The sequence below is a fragment of the Vipera berus genome, assembly GCF_964194415.1.
Source record: "Vipera berus genome assembly, chromosome: 2".
NCBI lineage: Eukaryota > Metazoa > Chordata > Lepidosauria > Squamata > Viperidae > Vipera > Vipera berus.
The window spans coordinates 57,088,263-57,112,291 of NC_138203.1; the positions used below are offsets into that span (position 1 = coordinate 57,088,263).

Below are 24,029 nucleotides of genomic sequence, written 5' to 3' on the forward strand. Positions count from 1 at the left end.
ATGGCTTAGGAATTTCAATGGAAAACTACAGAATTCTATTCAGTGGCTTAAATGTAAGTTATTAATTTGCATCGTAAAAGCAAACTATATATTATAAAAGATCGCAGCTCAGGTCCATGATACATTCTCTTCTACTATTGCTACTTAGAATATTTTTACAGCAAATTTCAAACGTTCAAAGAATTTCATATACATGATCGCAGTAATCCTATAGGGATGGGGAATTAGCAGCTTGCCTGAGGCCACCCACAGCATCCCATTACACCAGCTATTCCACTAGCTGCCTTAAGTCTGAAGATAAATCTTTATAAAGTGTACGTCTGTTATACTATGGGAAGAGGAAGAAACATGTATTCAATGCGACTTAGTTCATGTCAATATCGGTTTTGTATCTGTCCTAGATTAAAACACCATATTTCTCTCACATTCTCTCTTCATTCTTTCTACTACCTGTAATAACTAAGGAAAGCAGAAACCAAAGAATCTTTGAACAAAGAGATGGGTAAGCTAATACAAGCTAGTTGGAGGCTTCTGGTTCTTTCACAATGTCACAAACCTTTGACAATCTTGAGAGGAAAAATCAATGTGTAATATCTCATTCATTAGTTACCGACCACCAATTATTTTTTCTTTTAATAGTAGAAAGCTAGATTCTGCCACACTGTGCACTGCAACACTTGTATTTTAATACTGTCAAACTTCCACATGCTAAGTGTTTGTCACGGCATATGATTAGGAACTGATTTTCATACTCAGAGCTGGTCGATACCTTGCCCATTGGACAATCAAACAACTTTTCATGGACATGAATTACTTTTATGACTACAATATTTTTCTCTACAGAGTATTTTAAGTAGTCTTCAGTCATTGAAATTCTCTTGCAATTTATATGAATCCATCACTTTTCCTTGGAAGTCAAACAGTGAGATCTGACACTATGTACTCCTTCATTACACATAGCTAACATACTGGTACAGCATAACAATCTACCAATCTTTGTCTTTCTCACCTCAACAACTGAAATAAATTACATATATATTGTTGCAAATACAACACCAAAAGAATATTTGTGAAGAATTATAGGCAAACTACATTTATTAAGATTAGTTGAATACATGATTCATACAAAACCATATCTTGGAGAAAATGGAACAAAGCAGTAAATGTATGTTTGTGTATCTTTACTAATCCACAGAAATGTGATAGGCTGGAATAATTTGTGAATATATCCACAGTGACATAGACCATATTTATTTTTTTATTGTTGTATTGGTATTTCTATAAATATCAGATTTAGACTAAACTGAAGATTCCATCTCTGTTCGGTTTCCTAAGGTCAACAAAGTGGGCGAATGGCTCTATCATGGTCATAATTCCACAAGAGCCACAAATCACAACAAAATTTTGAGTGAGGCATAGTTCTTTCCAGGTCCACTTCTTATTTATTTATTTATTTATTAATGGGATTTATATCCCGCCCTATCTCCCGAGGGACTCAGGGTGGCGGCTAACAACAACAAAACCTAAAGGTCTCTGTACAGTAAATTAAAAATAAAAATTTGAAATAAATTAAAATAAATTAATTATGATCAAGCTAGTGGCCTTTCTTTGTTGCCTTTGTACTCTTGCTTCCAGTGCCCATAACATTTTCAGCTAACCTTCTCTCACCTTCATACTGACCTTGAAGATGAAGTACCAACAACATGATTGCAATACAGCACTAGATGTGTAAACCTAGCCATCCACCAGCTTTTTTTTTTTAAGAAAAGGGAAGAGCTTGCAGGACTATTTCTGTCAAACTTTAGAAGAAGTGCTTCTGCGTGTGCAATTTATAACAAAAGAGGTATCCCTTAATATTATGTCTCACTCAGCTTCATTTTTGTACATTTTTGTACAGCTATAACATTCTTACCAAGAGCCAATTATTTCATTCTCTCTCTCTCTCTCTCTCTCTCTCTCTCTCTCTCTCACACACACACACACACACACACAGAGGATTCTGAGATGAGTATCTCTCAACTAGTCTCTAGCCTAGGATGGCAGAGATATGCCATGGTGATGCAAGAATCAAAAGGGACCTGGCACCTATGCATGTGTGACAGCTCTCTCTCCAAGTTCACTAATGAGCTACCATTGGAATTATTTCAAAAGGTCAATTATGTCACAAAAACATATTTGGAGCATTATGCACATTATTTTCTACGAAGTTCGTAGGAAACTTAATGAAATAAAATGCTGCAGACATCAGGATCTTTTAAATTCTTATAAGATTAGAGATAAAAATGGACTTATATTAGAAACTAATAATTAAAAGTGCAGCATAGAGCTTCTAACCCCAACACTCTTTTCTCATTCAAAGGCTGGTCCTGACAGCCCCACCAAGGTATACGTTGCTGACTGTGCAAACCTTTATAGGCATTTACTGCTCTGCTCTTCAGTTCCCAAATTTATCTGACAATAGTTTCTTTAAAAAATTATCAGAAACAAATATTGAATTATGAATCAACATCACAATTTTTTTGAGATTAGACCAATATATCTAATGTGACTTGATCTGGATAGTTGTCTTGCTATAGTTATCCAATCCCTGGAAATACTCAAAACTTAACCTAATCCAAAATAAGATCAGCAAATTTTTTATTTGGCACTATAGGACTGTATCCAAACATCTACATTAGTTTCTATTCCACTTCAGGACCAAACTTAAAACAGAGGTTTAAACCTTTTAAACATTAATAATCTCAGATATATAGCTGAAACATCCCTGGAAACATTTTTGCCAACTGCACTTCGGGAAAGCACCAAGAACAAATAAGCATGCCTTCATCTAAGACACAAAACTGGTATAAATGTCTCCTGGCGGAATGTAGGTAGATCTGAATGTAACATAATGCACTTGTGGCTTAAATGGTAGCTCTAGTTTCTAAGCTATAGAATAACAAGAACAATCTTTTTCCCAAGTCACTGATTTTGGATATGTTCTAATTTCAGAAACTTGTCAAGGGATATGCAACACAAACTAGATTGGGCCAAAAAGAGTAACCTTGGAAATAATTTCACTCAAGCAACATACATAGGTATCAGAAGTATATCTCTGAGCAATAAAAAGAATATAAATTAAACAGAAGGTAAAAGGGTAAGGGACCTTAATGCTAAAGTTTAAAATGGAAGACAATGTGTTAATGAGGGATCTGTAAGTTCTTTTAAGTGAAGCTTCAGGCATTTATCAGTAAGGCAAGAATTCAGTCAAAATGGAAAGAACCGCGTTTGTTGGGACAAGAATCACTTAATTAAAAATTGGAACAAAGGGTTTTTTAAAAAATAACAGGTCACTTCTGGACATACTTATTGAAGGAATGCCAAATGGTTAATTCAAGGAAGGAACTCAGCCAGATAAGCTACTACGTCTGGAAAAGTCCTACTAATAATGTGAAGAGGTAATCAGTCAACAGGAGAAAGATACATTTAAAAAAACAACAACCAGATACATAAGGAAAAAGTTATTTGATTGAATGCTGTGTCATTTTTGAAAATGCTAGCAATGATTACCGGTAATTGTTATTAAAGACCATTTAGTGATTAAAACTGTGTTACCAGTTACATATCCAGAATTAATCTAAGGTCCTTTTATTTGCTAGCTAGAGTTTCTCTATCAAAATAAATGCTTCAATGGTTGGAACCTTACAGCATAGCTTAATCACCTAGGGCATGGATGTCAAACTCACCGCGTCACATGATATGTCGCGACGTATCATGATATTTTTTTTTTTGCATTGCTGGAGCTGGGGTGGGCGTGGCCTCTGTAAGATGCAACCTGCCTGTGGGCCAGCAGTTTGACACCCCTGACACCCCTAATCAGGTTAAAGGACCTGATTGGTATTTAATGGCAGACTCCCAGAAAATATCAGCATTGTAGACTAGAATGGGAAATTTTAAAAAATCAAAGACAGAAACTAAAAGTCCTAGAACAAAGCAATACCATTTTTATTTTTGTTAAAAAAGCTACATAATTATCTCCATAAAGTCACCAGGAGATTTAAAGGAGATTTAATTAAACAAACATTTTTATAAATTTTATGTTTTTCTAACTATTTTTATCTTTACCAAGTGCAGTATTACAGCAACAGCTGAGAAGTTACAAGAGATTAAGATAACGGTTACTATTCCCTACTGATAAAGTCCACTCATGCAGTATATGAAATTAAATGGTAATATCATATTGTCTCTTTTTTGTGCCTTAGTATTCAGACATTTAGTTTAGCAACAAATTATAAAGCATAAAGGATTACAATGGCTAAAAATCCTTAAATCTCTCACTTAGCACATCTGAACTTTATAACATTCCAGGAACTGATGGAAACTAGAATGTTCAGCTACTCAATCAATCTTGGATGATTCAGAAGAAATTACCAAAAAAATGACCCTGTCCTCATTATATTTCTAATTCTGGTATTATTATTTTTTTGCATCCAGTTGCAATGGAATCCCATAAAGACATTGACTATATTTCCTCTTGTCCAAGTGCTAGGCTGTCCTACAAAACAAGGAGATAACTGTGAAACTGTGAAACAATTCCATTCAATGTCAGTTGAGCCAGAAAGCCAAAGAAACATATCTTAATGTTTTAAGGAAGACCATTTCATGCTCATCAAAACCTGAGTACCTTAGTAAATCCATGATAATGATCCTTTTATTCTGAACTATTATGGATGTACATTATCATTAAGATTATATTTTTTGTCTTTCACCCGCTATTCAGGAAAGTTAAACATTATACTGTAAAAGTAAAAACTAAAAAGGAAATGCTCTTAAATAAATAGGTTTTTCCAGAATCTGTTTGAGGAAAGATAGGGCAATCAGAGATTATATAAACCAGTGGAATCCATTGAGAAAAGAGTCCCAGCCCAAGGATTCCTTTGGAACTCTGAACCACCAAGTATTGGTTATTTTCCAGAAGTGTCAGGACACTCCCTAATGAGTTGGTACATGAAGAGGGAGAAAAGCTACTGAAAGGGTGAAGAAGCTGAGAAATTTTACAAAGTGCAAACACAGACTCTTTCTAGTAACTTTGGAGATACGTGAAAATGTGCACAGTAATTTTCTTAAATAGTTAACAAGTAATATTTCTGTGGTTCTGAGCACTGGTGAGTGAAGGAAAGCAGACTAAATTCTGTATTGGCTTCAGGTCACAAAGCATGGTTTTCCATACCATAACCACAATCTTCATGAAAGCCATAACTTTTTTCAGAAAAAAATAAAAACCAAATCAAATAAATAAAGATATTAATGTATCAGATGCAAGTAACCAGATCAACATAGGAAAGGTTGAAGTTGATTACTTTATTGTATGCTATCTATAATACAATAATCTTCCCAGAACGCTTGCCTTCTCTTGGGAACAGATAAACAGATAAAGCCTCATGGAATTTGGGGGTAGGGCTTTTACTTCTAGATTTCTTGTGGTTGCATAATGACTCAAGGCTAATTCTCCGTTTGATCCCTCCTCCTTGTCTGGCTGGCAGTTTTCCAACATAATGGCTCTCTAACATCTAATTGGCTTGGCCAAAAGGTTTGAATAACTGTACATTTCATGATGCAAAATAAAATTTCCTCACTTCAACAACATCACTTTTCTTCCTTTTAGAATTGGCAATGTTACAATGTCAGAGAAAAGAGATGCATTTTATTTTATAAGAATATATCACTGCAAACCTATGCCTAGTAAAATGAGGCTTGACTCCAAATAAATGTGAATAGGACTGACTTGTACTATTGTTGAACCAGACAATGAATATTGCTCCATTAAACAGACAAATTTCAGCTGAAGCCCAGTATGGAGATATCTTTCGTTTAGAAAGCTAAAATGTGAGATTCATACAGAGGAACATTGGGAACAAAGAAAGATTTCTCTACCTGTGGTCTTTTATCAAAAAGTAAAAACTTCAAAACTCTTTTCCCTCTTGATTTCAAATAACTAGAAGCTAACTGTGAATAGTTTCTACCAACCTATTTAATACCGTATTGTGAGTCTAGTTCCTTTTCTTTATATCTGATATTTACAGAAAGTGTGTTATGTGAATTTTATAAAGGCCTGCTTTTGAACAACCGGGTTCTATAATAGTGTTCTGCAATATAAAGTTCCCTGCCATGCATTATTTTGTGAAAATTATTTGGAATGTACCGTATAGCTGCAAAAAAATTCAAATATGCAATTTACACCATTGGACAGCTTGTTCTCTTTCTGAAATTAACTAAATCTGGGCAAATCTTCATGTGCCTGTATCTTCTCCAATAATATTAGATTTTCTTTAGATATTACTTCTATGATACAACATCCCTCCTTTAACTGATGAACTTTCCTTCATTCATCAGTGCCCATAATCACAGAAATATTACTGGTTAATTCCTTTAGGAAAATTACTGTACAAATTTCCATGACCAATTTTTTGTTGGTGATTAATCTAGAAAGTACCATATTGAACATTTTAATTATAGTATGAATCTTAGAAGATTCTTACAGAATGTATGAAATTGGAACATTGAAAAATCAAAATAAACATACTTACAATGAATTATTATACATAATTTTGATCTAGGATTTCTGAAAATTATAATCCCAACTCATTAGAGGGAGGGAAAATCAGAGACAACCTATATAGTATGACAATGCTACTCAGCATTATGTGAGAGAAAAAATGCAAACATTAAAATGGCAATTTATGCTTATAAAATGTTTACAGAAGTAGATGAAATAGCATAGGTCTTTGTTCCAAAAAGAATAATTGATATATGAAGGCAACATCAGCTATTAAGTATTGTTATAAAGAGAATAGTATACACTTTCAATTTATTAATTTTTCTGTGACACTCATTGAACTCAAAATGCATTTCACCCTTAACTGTAAATCCTGATTACCAAACCATAATCCTGATAAACCTTATTTATTGTAATACAGATTTATTTTCCAACACAATTCTGAAGGCATAAAGCAGGTAATCTCATTCATAACCTACAATGTCTTGAGTTTCAGCTCCTTTCAATCCAAGTTAGCATAATTAAAACATATCCTTTATGATGAGTTATGGAACCTCACAGTATTTTCATGGGTGTTCATCCAAACTCTGCATTAGGCCATCCTCAGTGATAACTGCATCAGGCTGCATTTCATTTCTTCATTTTCTCTGAAGAAAAATATTACAAAGCTGTTGTTTAGGTCCTTGGCATGGTTTTAGCTCCTTAGTACAACTTTCAATTCTTTAATGCTTTTGGCTGGTTATGACCACAGTCTGCCCAGATTATGTGCATTTGTTCCCAAAGGGAACAAAAGTATGGTTGCAGTATTCAAAACTTGATGGAACAGAATCCACAAACAGAATGGATTATTTAATTAATTAATCCCATGACCTCTCCTCAAGTTTTGCTATCCCAAGCTTTGTGGGGAGACGAGGCCAAATATCACAAACAGACTGTTCTTTCTATTTCTTCTGCTGAATATACATTAAATATTAAAAAGAAAAATCCTGGTGATTTTAGTTGAAAGCTAGAGAAATCAGCCAACTCTCCTTTCTATTCCCACTATTTCTATAACTGGAACTTGTCATTTAAAGAGAGGAAATGAAACACATTTAAACAGACTTCCCAAATCCTCCAAATCTAAAGCAAACCCAAAATTTTGGAGCAGCTCCTTCCTTCCTTCCTTCCTTCCTTCCTTCCTTCCTTCCTTCCTTCCTTCCTTCCTTCCTTCCTTCCTTCCTTCCTTCCTTCCTCTTTTCCTTTCCTTTCCTTTCCTTTTTTTTCTTTCTTTCTTTCTTTCTTTCTTTCTTTCTTTCTTTCTTTCTTTCTTTCTTTCTTTCTTTCTTTCTTTCTTTCTTTTTCATTTATTTATTTTATTTTATTAGATTTATATACCGCCCTTTCCCGAAGGACTCAGGGTGGTTTACAGGGTATTTAAAACAAGAAATACAAAAGTTAAAAACAATTTAAAAAATTACATCAATCCCTGAAAAAAGTAAAAACCCCAATTAAAATTAAAATTAAAATTCTCAGCCAGGGCCAGAGAGCTCGAAGAGCCAGGTCTTCAGGTCCCGGCAGAATGAACGGAGGTCGGGGGCAGTCCTGAGGTCCACAGGCAGCTGGTTCCAGAGGGCAGGCGCACCCACTGAGAAGGCCCTCCCCCTGGGTGTTATCCGCCGGCAATCTTTTACCAGCGGCACCCTGAGCAGACCCTCCCTGTGGGAGCACACTGGACGAAGGGAACTTGATGCTGGCAGCAGGTGTTCCCTCAGATATCCCAGACCCAAGCCATTTAGGGCTTTATAGGTCATCACCAGCACCTTGAATCTCACCCGGAGGGCAACCGGGAGCCAAATTTGGCCTTAGATTAAAAACCACTATGTTCTCCAAGATAAAGATTGATAGCTTTATCTGAATTAGCTTAATAGATTTATCATATTCAAAATGTTAATGCACCGGTAACAAATATACTTAAATCTTGTGTTTACAGTATATGTTGGAATAGCCAACACTTTAGAAGATAGGGTCAAGATCCAGAAGAATCTTGGCAGACTTGAACACTGGGCCCTACTCAAAAAAATGCAATTCAATGGTGAGAAAAGCAAGATTTTACATTTAGGCAAGAAAAACCAGTTGCACAGATATAGAATAGGTTGAAGCTGGCTCAACACCGGTAACTTTGAGAGAGTTTTAGGAATCCTAGTGGACAACTATTTAATATGAGCCAGCAGTATGCTGCAGCTGCCAAAAAAATCCAATAAAGTCCTAGGCTGCATCAAGCGAGAGATAATATCAAGATCACATGAAGTGTTAGTATCGCTTTATACTGCTTTGGTAAGACCACACTTGGAATACTATGTCTGGTCTTTGTCACCATGATACAAAAAGATGTTGAGACACTAGAAAGATTGCAAAGAAGAGCAACAAAGATGATTATGGGGCTGGAGGCTAAAACATATGATGAATAGTTGCAGGAACTAGATATGTCTAGCCTAACAAAGAGAAGGACTAGGGGGAATAATAATAATAATAATAATAATAATAATAATAATAATAATAATAATAATAATAATAATAATAATAATAATAATAATAATAATAATAGTAGTAGTAGTAGTAGCAGTAGTAGTTTGAAGGGACTTTGGAGGTCATCTAGTCCAACCCGCTACTGAGGCAGGAAATCCTATACCATTTCAGACAAATGGTTGTCCAGTCTCTTCTCAAAATCTTCCAGTGTTGGAGCATTCACAGCTTCTGGAGGCAGGTTGTTCCACTGATTAATTGTTCTAACTGTTAGGAAATTTCTCCTTAGTTCTAGGTTGCTTCTCTCTTTGATTCATTTCCATCCATTGCTTCTTGTCCTGCCTTCAGATGCTTTGAAGGATAGCTTGACTCCCTCTTCTTTGTGGCAACCCTTGAGATATTGGAACACTGCTATCATGTCACGCCTCATCCTTCTCTTCATTAAACTAGACATACCCAAGTCTAGCAACTGTTCCTTATATGTTTTAGCTTCCAATCCTTTAATCATCTTCATTGCTCTTTTCTGTACTCTTTCTACAGTCTCAACATCTTTTTTACATTATGGTGACCAAAAACTGGATGCAGTATTCCAAGTGTGGCCTTACCAAGGCATTGTAAAGTGGTATTAACACTTCACGTGATCTTGATTCTATCCCTCTGTTAATGCAGCCTAGCATTGTCTTGACTTTTTTGGCAACTGTGATATGATAGCAGTCTTGCAATATTTGAGGGGCTATCAGAAGACAGGCTTAAAATACAGGAGGATCTGGACAGACTCGAACACTGGGCACTATCTAACAAAATGAAATTCAATGGTGAAAAAAGCAAGGTTCTACATTTAGGCAGAAAAAATCAAATGCACAGGTATAGCATAGGTGGTACCTTGCTAAATAGTAGTTGTCACGACGTCCTCCTCCAATAAGCACAAGCACTCCAAAAGGAACGGGTGACCAGGTTTATTTCTTGCACAAATCAAACCGCGGTAAAGTCAGCGTTGAGGCATCTAGCCTCAACGCTCTTTTATCATGTTACCACACCCTAACCCCACCCCTTCAAAGTAAACCGGCATCCGCCCGCCTCCCCATAAATGCCCCACCCATCACCTTGCATAGCCACCACCCACCGTGTGCACTGCTGTGGCCCGCTAAGCCCCCTCCCAGGTAAGCCTCCCTCACGCGCCCCAGTCCGTGCCGGCGTTGCGGCTGTTAGCTCCCCCCGAGTCCGTCTAAGCGCCCAGCGAGCGGGCGTGGCACAACGGGCACGGCCACACACCCCTTTACGTTTTGCTGGGGCGGGTCTGACTGTCCGTTCAGTCCCATGTCACCTCCAGTCAGTTCCTGCCTGGACGCCGCCTGCAGCCCAGAGTCCTGCCGCCGAGAAAGTAAAGGGTCCGGAGCAGACGCCAGCACTAGTTTGGTGGGCGCCCGGCACCGTCCTCGCCGATGAGGTGAGCGCGTGTCCGCCGGCCGTCTGGAAGCGGACGTGCCGATCAGCTGGGAGCCGGCCGGCTGCGCGGCGGGGCTGCGGCACGTTCTGCAGAGTTCGGGCGAAGCCACGCCCATCAACCGTGCGTCCGGGGCCCGACAGAGTCGACGGAGTCGGAGTCGGAGTTGATCTGGAGGGGGCGCGCCGATCAGCTGGGCGCCGGCCAGCTGCACGGCGGAGCTGCGGCGCGCTCCACGGTGTTTGGGCGGAGCCACGCCCATCTCCCCAGCGTCCGGGGCTCGACGGAGGTAATGTCGAGGCCCGAGCGGGCGGCAGACCGGCGGGGCTTGACAGTAGTAACTGTGAGAGGGATCTCGGAGTCCTAGTAGACAATCACTTCAATATGAGCCAGCAGTGTGCTGCAGCTGCCAAAAAGCCAACACAGTGCTAGGCTACATTAACAGAGGGAGAGAATCAAGATCACGTGAAGTACTAATACCACTTTACAATGCCTTGGTAAGGCCACACCTGGAATACTGCATCCAGTTTTGGTCACCACGATGTAAAAAAGATGTTGAGACTCTATAAAGGGTACAGAGAAGAGCAACAAAGATGATTGGGGGACTGGAGGCTAAAACATATAGGGAACGGTTGCTGGAATTGGGTATGTGTAGTTTAACGAAGAGAAGGGTGAGGGGTGACATGATAGCAGTGTTCCAATATCTCAGGGGCTGCCACAAAGAAGAGGGAGCCAAGCTATTCTCCAAAGCACCTGAAAGCAGGACAAGAAGCAATGGATGGAAACTAGTCAAGGAGAGAAGCAACCTAGAACTAAGGTGAAACTTCCTGACAGTTAGAACAATTAACCAGTAGAACAACCTGCCTCCAGAAGTGGTGAATGCTCCAACACTGGAAGTTTTTAAGAAGAGACTGGACAGCCATTTGCCTGAAATGGTATAGGGTTTCCTGCCTGAGCAGGGGGTTGGTCTAGATGACCTCCAAGGTCCCTTCCATCATCTTCTTCTTCTTCTTCTTCTTCTTCTTCTTCTTCTTCTTCTTCTTCTTCTTCTTATTATTATTATTATTATTATTATTATTATTATTATTATTATTATTATTATTATTATCATCATCATCATCATCATCATCATCATCATCATCATCATCATCATCACAGAGAAGAAGGGCTCAATGTATTCTCCAAGCACATAAGGGCAGGACAAGAAATAATAGATGGAAATTTATCAAGGAGAGATCCAACCTAGAACCAAGGAGAAATTTCCTGACAGAGAGAACAATTAATCAGTGGGAAAGCTCGCTTCCATCAATGGGTGCTCCATCACTGGAGACATTGGACAATCATTTGTCCTCCAAGGTCCCTTCCAACTCTGTTATTGTGTTATATCTGTACATTATAAAGTTATCTGATTACTTCAAGCATACAAATGATATCCTTTTACTTCACTATTTTACCATGGCATGTATTTATCCATTTATATATAAGTTTTACAAGTATATTGTGATCATCTATGTTCATTAGTCATGAGAAACAATTGGTTTAAAGCATGCAATAGTTTTATCCTTTAGTTAGAACACATGTGCTTCTTTACAATATATATGGCACATTTCTGTACTAAGCAAGTAGCTTGGCACACTGTCCATTTATCCTTAAACATTTAATGGGTTATTCCAGATGTACAAAGTGTAGTGCTAACAAATGTAAGGAGGCACTGTTTAGATAGGCTTTGTTGTAGGTAGAATGCAAGCAAATATTAAAGGTTTACAAATGGAGGACAATAGTATCAGGATTTACATAACATTTACGAATGAGAACAACTGTATAAGAAATGGTTAAAACCATTAATACGTTTTCTATAGAAATTGGCTTTGCCATGCTCAGCTGCCACTCTGTGTCCTTTGGCAAGGAACTGGTGGTATTGAAGGCTATTAGATACAAGATCATGTTAATTTATGTGGCTAAAAGGCTGTTCTTCTAATGCTAAGTCACACTTGGCAAACTAATAAATTCCCCGTATCAATATTGACATTTTTCTTTATTTCAATATTTACTTATTCATATATATTCCTCTCAAAAGAGCCTTGGGAAAGTTTTCCCCCGCTCAAATATACTAGGACACATTTTAAAATATATCACCAACTGTGCACTTGGTAATATTAATTCTCCTCTAAACTTAAAAAAACTTGATTGACCTTTTCATCAGTATAATTGCACTGGAATTTAGCACAGAAATTCTACATACTGTACAAGAACATAGAAGCTTAAGATTCCAATCAGAATCATCATTCTAGCTTGTATGAATATAATTAGTTGCAAAGCTGCCAAATTCTGCTCATATGCACACATTCCTTCATATGCTGATAAAGATAAAGAGATATCATTATGGTCATAAATCTAGGGACAATCAAATTATTACTGTAATAAAAAGGTAACTGTTAAACCAGTAATTGCTCATGTCAGAAAGGAAACTGGTTCTTCTCTCCACTCTAGCACATAGAAGAAACTGACAGACTTAGGGACCAATCGAGGAATGAGTAGGAAGCAACTACTTAAAAGCGATAAAAGCAGCTTCAAAAGAAAGGCTCAGAGAGAAAAATTAAAAGTGACAAGATGTGGAAATTCAACAGGCAACCTGCACAAGACAGACAGGAGCTGTGTGTCATTGCAAATGTTCATCTATAAATACAGGACTATATTTTAAATTAGAAAAAGTTCCACAACTCAAATATGAAAATAGAAAATATTGGAAAAAAGTGACTAAACAGAAATCCACTAGGAGTTTTTATACTTTTATAGTTCTAGAAAGCATCAAAACCAACTCTGATTATGGTGTGAATGGAAGTTCTGAAGAGAATCCTCTGGCATTTTGCCTTACTGTAGTCTAAAATTGGAACAACCCCCAGGGGTGAGGAGTTATCTAAAACATAACCTATTTTTAGTACTGAATAAAGGGAGAGGTGATCACATTTTAAAAAAGAGCTAAAAGCAGCAAATTTTTATTCAGAATGTCAGCTATGGGTAAATATTCCTTTCTGCTCTATTCTTCCTTCCCTCAAAGTAACCTATTGATAGATTATGTACCATAATTTTTGACTCCTGACAATCACATAGATTTTCTCCATGATGATCTAAATTATTATTATTATTATTATTATTATTATTATTATTATTATTATTATTATTATTATTATTATTATTATTAATTTAATTTGTATACCGCCCTTCTCCCGAAGGACTCAGGGCGGTGAACAGGGCAATACATAATAAAAACAAGATCTTGTAACATTGCACCCAATACTACTGTAAATGAGTCCATCTACCTTGCTGTTAAGCCATCCTCTTCTTCTCTTCCCTTCATAGCATTAGTTTTCTCTAGAGAGCTAAGTCTTCGCCTAATGTGACCAACCTATGATAATTTGAGTCTGGCTATTTAGGTCTTGAATGCAAACTCTGTGTTGATTTGTTTGATCAGTTTGGTTTTTTTTTGGTGTCCATGGTACTGTATTTTCTGGAATCTTCTCCAAAACCAAAGTTCAAAGGTATCAATACTCTTTCTAGCCTACTTCTTCAAAGCTGAATTTCTGCTTCCATAAAGTGAAGTCTCCAACTGCCACTTCTTAAAATGTTCCAAGTCTACCCCATATGATTTTTAACAATCAGTTTTCTTGATCATGGAATTTTCAAGAACATTTTACCAATAAAATGCTAATTCTAGATTTTGATGGCTGGAACTGAAATAATTGCCGCCAAGGATCAACAGCTTATTTACATATTTTTAAACTTATGTGACAATTCTTTCCTTTTTGATATCTCACATTAGGGTCTTCCTCCCAATTATATAACAAACTGATGGGCCTGAACAGATTTCAGCTTTTATTTTCAGGATCTCTGTTCACCGGGACCAGACATTTTGCCTTCCAGGTTTTCACACTCATGATGGAGCCCATCTTCATGGAATGTCCATCTAAGTTAGAGAGAAGTTCACCGAAGATGGGCTCCAGCACGAATGAAGGTAAATATACGTATCCTAGGATATGTTGAAGGATCCAATTTGGGTCTGTCATTGGGACCAAAGATTTTGTCTTCCGAGCTTTCGGACTCATGCTGGAGCCCATCTGTCTAGGCTGAAGAGAAGTTTCCCAAAGATGGGCTCCAGCAGAAGTCTGAAAGCTTGGAAGGTGAAATCTCTAGTCACAGTGACTGACCCAGACTGCAACATATCCTGGGATATGTATATTCGCCTTCATTTGTCAGTTTTTATTTCCCCAAATAACTCTTCCTCATATTATCCATTTTATTGTATAAGGCACTTCTTGGATTACAATGGTAATTGGAAGCAGAATTCCCACAGCTAAGCATGTAGCTATAAAGTGTGATGTATCCTGAGCATACTGTTTAGCGATTATGGTAGTCCTGATTGCTGTCATAATCCCTTATTAAACTCTATCTGCAAGACTGCAACATAGCTACTTTTTGTGTTTCAGGGGCTAGATTTCTTATATATAGATGGGAATATCCCAACCATTTTTCTTTCAATTTTTCCAGAGCTGGGCTGAAAAAAGAAGCATTCAGTAGAAGGAATTTTTAGCTAGACAGATTAGATTACATCAAGTATAGTCTTGAGTATATTTTACTGTGTAAGTGTTGGAAGAAAGACTCTGCTAATGAGGATTTCAATTATACTCTCCTAGCTCATAATAATGTTTTTCATAGCTTAAAAAATGGTTTACTTTTCTGGCTGAATAAAGAACTGGGTTGACATACTGCAATCATTTTTTTCAATAAACAAGACACTAAAGAATTCAAACAATGAAATGGTTTGGTTGATGTTGAAACAATGCTTCCTTCCTTTCAAATTTATCATCAGCAGATACCAGAAAACAAGCTGACATATAGGAAGTTAGCATTTATTACAGCAATAGTTCTTCATTCTGAAAAGAGTTAAAAGGAACTTCCAATTTTTTTGAAAAATCACCCCTTAAGTAAAAAAAAAGTTATATTCACAACACAATACAGCTATGACTATGTGGTATTCCTAAGACAGTCACTTTGACAATTTGGGTTTAAGTTTGTTACTTAAACATGATCAAGGAAAGAGCCATTAATGCTGTTGTTTGTAATATAAATGCATTTTCATCCTCTTGCTACTGCTAGTGAAACATTAAAAAAACTCAATTATTATATTTGGATGTAAAGATGTACAATTTGCTGTGCCTATATAAATGCTTTAAAAACAAAGTGTTTCTCCCTTTGCATGTTCCAAAGGTTTTTCAGAAACCAGCTAGATGCTCAATGCTTTCTAAATTAGAGCTCTTTAAACTTCTAATACCCAAGTTATTTAACCATGCAATCAAGCTATCCATTTTCATTTTGACAGTCTATAGATTGGAACTGTTTTTGGAAGCATAACAGCAAATGAATTCTAAACGGTTGGAATTATTCACTACTCCTTTATCTCATCAAGCTCAAAAATAGGTTTTTCAAGGATTTTTTTTTCTACCTCAGAAAGAAGCATTGAAAAATAGAGGGGTGGGGGGGAGAACAGACGTTGAGGCCAAAAACCCAGGAACACAATCATTATCCTAAGGGCTGGATGTTTTAAGTCAGTATGACTTATTACATTTAGATAAATGGAATATTTATAGTATGTACTACATTGACCCTTTTAAAATTAATCCATTATTTATGGAAGAACAAGCAGCCGTCCTGTCCATCTTGTACTTCAGGCATATATGTGCATACAACATACAAACTGTTTTCCAAGGAATGCATGCAATAATACAAGCCAGACAGCTGAAAGGGTCATCCATCCATCTTACTGGTCAGAATGCTTTATTTCTACCAGCAATGCTGTAAAGATATCCTTGGAAATCCAAATACATTTTCTGTTGAGTAAACCTGGTAAAACAGTATGGAGGAAGAAAAGCAAGAAAAATCAGCATACAGATTGGTCAACAGACTGCTGGACTAGAAGTCAAGGAATTTAGATTCAAATCCTCAATCAGTCGCAAAATCCACTGGGCCCTTTCATCTACCATCTTCCCTTATTCTACATAACTCATCAGGATGTAATCAGGGAGATCGGAAAATGGAGAACCTGGTGAACAGCTATTTTGAAAGTGACTTGGATTAACCCAAGCATTTTGTTATAATAACAATAATAATAAAGTTGGAAGATGGAAGGGACCTTGGAGGTCATCTAGTCCAACCACTTGCTAAGGAAGGAAACCCTATACCATTTTGGACAAATGGCTGTCCAGTCTCTTCTTAAAAACTTCCAGTGTTGGAGCATTCACATCTTCTGGATGCAGGTTGTTCCATTGGTTAATTGTTCTAACTGTCAGGAAGTTTCACCTTAGTTCTAGGTTGCTTCTCTCCTTGATTAGTTTCCATCCGTTGCTTCTTGTTCTGCCTTCGGGCGCTTTGGAGAATAGCTTGACTCCCTCTTCTTTGTGGCAGCCCCTGAGATATTGGAACACTGCTATCATGTCACCCCCCACCCTTCTCTTCATTAAACTACACATACCCAATTCCAGCAACCGTTCCCTATGTTTTAGCCTCCAATCCCCCAATCATCTTTGTTGCTCTTCTCTGTACTCTTTCTAGAGTCTCGACATCTTTTTTACAGCGTGGTGACCAAAACTGGATGCAGTATTCCAGGTGTGGCCTTACCAAGGTATTGTAAAGTGGTATTAGTACTTCATGTGATCTTGATTCTATCCCTCTGTTAATGCAGCCTAGCACTGTGTTGGCTTTTTTGGCAGCTGCAGCACACTGCTGGCTCATATTTAAGTGATTGTCCACTAGGACTCCGAGATCCCTCTCACTGTTACTACTATTGAGCAAGGTATCCCTATACTATACCTGTACATTTGGTTTTTCTTGCCTAAATATAGAACCTTACTTTTTTCACCATTGAATTTCATTTTGTTAGATAGTGCCCAGTGTTCGAGTCTGTCCAGATCCTCCTGTATCTTAAGCCTGTCTTCTGGAGTATTGGCTATTCCTGCCAGCTTGGTGTCGTTTACAAATTTGATGAGTTCCCCATTTATCCCCTCGTCCAAATCATTGATGAAGATGTTGAAGAGCACTGGGCCCAGAACAGAGCCCTGGGGCACCCCACTACACATTTCCTTCCATGTAGATGCGGTTCCATTGAGGACCACATGCTGAGTACGGCCAGTCAGCCAGCTACAAATCCATCTGGTGGTGATTCTGTCTAACCCACATTTTTCTATCCTATCAAGTAGTAGGCTGTGATCTACTTTATCAAATGCCTTACTGAAGTCCAAGTAAATTATATCCACAGCATTCCTCTCATCCACTAATTTTGTCACTTGGACAAAGAATGCAATAAGATTTGTCTGGCATGATCTGTTTTTGACAAACACATGTTGGCTTTTACTAATGACTCTGTTTGCCTGTAGATGCTCACTGATTTGTTTGTTGACTGAGACAAAGGACACAATGGCACCCAATTCAATTTTATGTATGAATGCTGACCAGATTGGAAGGAGGTTTTCTTCATGGTTAGGAAGAGGGTTTCAGGATGAGGGGTAGTAGTGTCCTTTTGTGCACAGGTAGTATAGGCAATCCAACATCCTCCTGTCTATATACCCCTGTCACCCTAGCAAAAGGCAGAATTGCTTCACTCTATTCTAATGGTCAAGCTGTTCCTGGATATTGCAATACAAGGCGGAAAGTTCCATATTCAAACACAGAAAGCAGGGAACACAACAATGCAAAATATTCTTAACCTATAGTACAGAAGTGAATGCATACCCTCAGAAAGTCAAAGAAAAGTGTTGCTTTTTATTTCTTGACTCTTGCAACTATGATACTAAAGTTTTTTAATTCTTATTTCACCATTATTATTTTTATAAATAAGTCAAGGCAGCAAACATACCTAATACTCCTTCCACCTCCTGCTTTCCCTACAACAACTACCCTATGAAGTGGGTTGGCTTGGAAGGGAGTGATTGGTTCAAAGTCATTCAGCTGGCTTTCAGGCCTAACATGGGACTAGAACTCAGTCTCTCAGTTTCTAGCCTAGTGCATTAACCACTTAACCAAACTGACTCATTTTTCATGTTAACAGGAGGTTAGTACACAAATTGTTTTCCAAAATGGATAAATTTAAGTGCAAGTAACTGATATATTTGTAACTGACTCTTCCATTTTCTGTGTTGTCATAGTGATAATTTTTCACATAGCATTTTTAAAATATTATATTTGTGAAAAAATTCCAATCATAATATTTTCATCAAGAAATTAATTCTGACATTTGTAAGAAAGATAAAATGATGCTGATGTGGAGAAGTCATGCATTAAAAAAATCATATTTATATAGAACCTTTGAGTGAGGAAGAAGAAAGATATTCTGGGTTCTTACTGGATGCTGGAGAAGGCAACATTCAGAAAAATCAAAATGGTGAAATAGAATTATTTATAGATATGGTTCTGCCAGCAAGAACTATTAAAGAATGTATAGATTTCATCTACCTAACATTTGGCAATGCTGCCTGTTTTCAAATAAGTCTATCTTGGTTTCCCTCAATGAAATGATGAAAAAATCCATTCCATTGCATTAGATGCTTCCCTGGAATGATGAAAGAATATTGCTCCTTCAGTGCAATCAGTGAAGGAAATATCACTATTCAGAACACTACAGAATTCCTTGATTCACTTGAACTCTGGATTACCACCAGATAAAGTGGAATTGAAGATAGAATAGCCCATCTTTTTTTTGAGGAACTTGTATTTTCCAAAGCTTCACAATGGAACATGGCCGATCAGGGAAGAACTGCACAAAAATCTCATTATAGCAAAGATAAAACAATAAAGAGTTGAAAAATGAGTCAAAAATTACACTCAATTGATCAGAAAATGAAAATGTCCCTTTTGAGGGGATACATTTCCCAGTACATACTTTTCTCTCAGTGTACATAAAACAGCAGGACAAATCATGAGTTGCTGATTTATCTGCAGAAACGGACATCCCGGTTGTATGATGTTTTAAGCCAGGGGTGTCAAACTCAATTTCATTGAGGGCCGCATCAGCATTGCAGTTGCCCTCAAGGGGCCAGGTGGGTGTGGCCTGGGTGGGTGTGGCCTACTGGGTGGGCGTGGCTAGAGTGTGTATGGCCTACTGGGTGGGCGTGGCCAGCTCTACATCGTTCGCATCAAGGGTGCCTATGGAGGCCTGGGCAGGAGTGGGAGAGATCTGAGGGTCTCTGGCAGAAGGAGGGTCTCTGGGCCAGGGCCAAGGCAGTGGGGGCCGTTCCCTCACTGTTTCCTGGATGGCTTCACAGGCCACATGAAACCACTTCGCAGGCTGGATCTGGCCCCCGGGCCTTGTGTTTGACATGTCTGTTTTAAGCCAAGAAAAAAGAAGTAAAAGAGTTCTAAATAATGAGAGATCAACCACAAATGGTGTCATTAAAAGTGTTCTTTGTTAAATGAAAAAAGCATCCATATTTGTCTTGCTATGCATCTTCTCTAATAAAATGAAGTTGTCTAATGTCAAAACCAAAACAATAGCAATCCACCTATGATCATTTTGTTACTCTGTGGAGAGAAGGAAATATCACTGAAAGGATGAGCCAATTTGTCACCAGTCATCTAGTATATTCTAAATAGCTAAACATCAAGGTAACATTAAAAAGTCTTATTTTCCATGCAAACAGGTTCCTTTTATCAAACATTTCTTGTGTGTGCCCAAGCAGAACATTAATAACTTTAGAGATAGAGAATGAGGATGAATTTCTGGTTTTAAATTTTGATTTTTAAAAAATTATTACCATAGTTGAACTCATGCTTTCATCTGATCCAAAACTATACAGCTGTTTATGATAAGCTTGGTGCTATTAAGGGTCTAATGCTTTCTTCCACTACTTAATTTTTCAGATCTACTTTGAATGCAAAGCCTAATCTTGCATTGGCTATTAGCAAAACCATTTTTCTTCCAGCTGTTAAGGGTTAGATGTGCAACATCCATTAAAGAAACGGCTTGATAGTATGGCTGGCCAGGAAAAGAAAAAGATCATTACAGTCTCAGAAAATTAATGTAACCTTCACAAAAGAAGTACCACCACCCATTACTACCAAACACTGATTAAGTATCAGTATTGCTCAGCAAAACCAAATTGTTCATTGCTAACTTAAAAGAAAGTCATTTCTTGCCTTGGTGGGGCAAGGAGAAGAAAAGAAAGAAAAGGGAAGGAGTATATTTATATTTATTAATTATTTATATTTATTTATTATATTTATTATAGGCTTTACGTTAGTAAAACGACGATAAAAGCGCAATGCTATTATCTGTCAAAGGAATCAAATCCTCACCAAGCATGTTTTTTTCAGCTTTCAACTTTCTCCATCAGCCATAATCATCCAAAAAAGTCTTCTTTCTTATTATCATGTGTCTGTTTCCATATCGCTTTCTTAAGTAGTAGAGGGGAATTCCAGTTTTTCAACAAGGAAACTGGCATTATATTTAAAAGCTTCATAATGATGTAAAGTTCAAGAGAATTTCATCAATTTCCTCCCTGTTTCTACTTGTAGGACATCTTTATCACCATTATCTGCATGACTTTCCATATTCAGAATGGGGTGGGGTGGGGTTTTTTTGAGAAAAAGAAAAAAGAAGCCAAAAGGAAAGTAACAGGATAAATTGAGATCCTCTTTGATTGCAATTGCCTTAATAGTTTCTTATCATTTGATCCAAATTAATTGTAAATGTGTTTATTTGCTTAGGAAATTTGTTTTAACAGTTTATCAGCAACTGAAGTGTGTTTGCAAGAACTAATTATCAGGGATGTGCTCTTTGCAAGTATCTCTTCCAAAACAAGCAATTTTTAAATAAGTTGCTTGGAAATCATGTTAGGAATAGATGTACTGTTTGTTGCAGCATATTTTCCGTGCCTCCTTTCAAATTAAGAGTTCTGCTCTGGATTCAAGCTGTGCTTCCTCCAGACTTTATTAGTCATAGGAAGCTCAAGCTGGCCAAATTCCTCTTTGCCACCCATGGTTTTGTTTTTCTTTTCCTGCTGACATACAACATTTCACACTCCCACAATCTGCAGCACAAGGAGTCAGGCACATTATTTACTATGAGATGCTACTTTATAAAGCTCAAGTTTGAAAAACAACAGCACCCTCACAGCAGCTGGATATATTAGATAGAGCAAAGTAACAATGGGAAGATTACTCTAGCCTCACCCAATGCAGTAACAGCTTTAGATGAAACACCGAGGTTGTTTAGCAACTATCCCAGAGCATTTCAGGAAGCAAGAATGCCATGTTTAAACCATCAAGAAGAACTATAGGCAAGCTAAATTCAATTATCCAATTACAAGTTGAGGTAATTCCGTAAAGTGAGGCCACAGCACAACTACTTTTTACAATTGCCTAGATTTAACGGGGGGAATAACAAGATTTTGGAGAAAGTCTAATTCCAAAGCATGAATTTTGGCTTTGCTAGGAATAGGGCAAAATGACTCACTCATTTGTGATTTCTTCCAAAATCTACTTTATGTAACAAAATGCATTTACAACATGGAAACAGATGTGCTCCTGATTCTTCTAAATGTGCCCTGAAAAAGAAAGAATTATGGTAGCCTATTATAATCTAGCTGTACAGTATTTAACTGTGCTTTTAAGGTCTTGAAGAAAACCATTTTTCATTCCACAAAGAAGCAAAATTCAGATATAAATCCAATAATAAAAGTGAAAATCTGTAAATTTAAAGTATTCCTTATAAGGAAGTTATGTTGATAAAGAAAACCCTTGAGTCTGTCTATTCTATTAAAAAAGCTGTTCTCAGTATTTTATCAATATGTTTAAAATGCTTAAAATGTCTGGCTGATATTAGTATAGAAACCCATCTAATTTGCAGCAATACTGGAGTGACATTCATATTAATAATTCTTATTCTTCCCCACAGCATTTAACCATCTATTAAAATCAATATTATTTCAAGATAAACTTTTTGAACTATCTCTTTAAACAGGGAATATTCCTTGGGATAATTATTCTAAGGTATTTAAAAGAATTCAAGCAATATGAAAAGCTTCAGTCTTCATATATCTCCAAAGAAACCTTCAATCCTGTTGGAAGTATATTAGATTCTAATTAAGAAAATATCTGCTTTTATTTAGTAAACTATGCTTCCCTATGAGACAGGTTAATTCACATAATGCACAAATGAAGGGTCTCCAATTATGAATGTCTTCATTGCCTCCAAATGTCTTCAAATTCTTTGGAAATCAAATAAGGGTAAGATATCTCAGGTATTGGAGTGGTCCTGGTCTTCTGGGGCTGGTTGTCTTACACAGCCATAATTGTGAAGGCCCAATTACAGAGTCTCTTTAAATGGCATTTCCGCAGCACTCTTCTCTTGAAGAAGGGACCCTTAGCAAATCTCTCCCAGTTCTTACCACAAAGGTAGAATTAACCCAGAGCTGGTTGGTAAGAATCTAGGCCTTAAACCATGTAGAACAGACATGTCAAACTCACAATGTCACGTGATGTCGTGCAACATACTGGGACGGTTTTGCCATTGCCGGCAATGGGGTGTGCGCGGCTTCCGGATGATGCGTCAGGCCACGGGCCAGCAGTTTGATACCCCTGATGTAGAGCTTTAAATGGGATGACTGGCATTTTGCATTGTACCTTAAAGCAAACTGTGATTGGTACATCAGAAGTAACTATGCAAAGGCCCTCATGATCATGTTCTTCACCTGCTATTCAAGGAATGCAGGCAGACACCTACACTGTAAGCACTGTAAACTCCATCTGGAAAACTATGACCTCATCCAGATGTACTATCTTCAGATGTAATTGGCCTTTGAATCCACAGTTACTCTACCATATTTTGCCTGAGCCTGTTTTTCCTATTTATTCTTAATAACCGCTAGGTATCAGTTTAAAATCATATCCTCATCCCATGCCAACATATGACCTCACCCAGTAGCTTCATGTAAATGTTAAACAGCAGAGGTGAAGGGGGTCAGAGCTGTGACATTCCACAGCAGAGGGCCCTAGGGTTTAATTCTCATCCCCCTTCCCCATCTTTACCAACTGAAACAGCCAAGAAGAGAGCCACTACATAACAATGTTTCTCATTCACAACTCTTACAACTATTATGGTTGATGCTATCAAAGGCCACTGAAAGAACCAGTAGGACTAGGAAATCCTTACTACCTCTATCCTGGTCCTGTCAATGGTTATTTAATAAGTGATCATTGTAGTTTTTACATTATATACAGGCCCTTATCCTGGCTGATCAGGATTTGGATAATAAATTCCATCCAAGATTGTCAACTACCTTCTAAAAAAATCTTCCATTAAAAACTGACAGAGGCAAAAGACAGGAACATGTGTGGCCTTCCCTAATTATGCCTACATATAATATTCTACTCAACAAATACCGTATATACTTGAGTATAAGCCGACTCGAGTATAAGCCGAGACCCCCAATTTTACCCCCCAAAACTGGAAAAAGTTATTGACTCGAGTATAAGCCGAGGCTGGGAAATGCAGCAGCTGGA

General features: G+C 37.5%; 1 protein-coding gene across 5 annotated transcripts in view; it reads right to left on the reverse strand.

Annotated features, from left to right (window-relative positions):
- MARCHF3 (membrane associated ring-CH-type finger 3) overlaps positions 1 to 24,029 on the reverse strand; it is a 149,780-nt gene that overhangs the window by 70,827 nt on the left and 54,924 nt on the right. For 2 of the 5 annotated variants that reach the window (XM_081320289.1, XM_081320287.1), the window contains one exon: positions 7,095 to 7,182. The exons of the other annotated variants lie outside the window; for them this stretch is intronic. The gene's annotated coding sequence lies outside the window, so the exon portion shown is untranslated. The remainder of the gene's footprint in view (positions 1 to 7,094; positions 7,183 to 24,029) is intronic. 5 annotated transcript variants of the gene reach the window in all.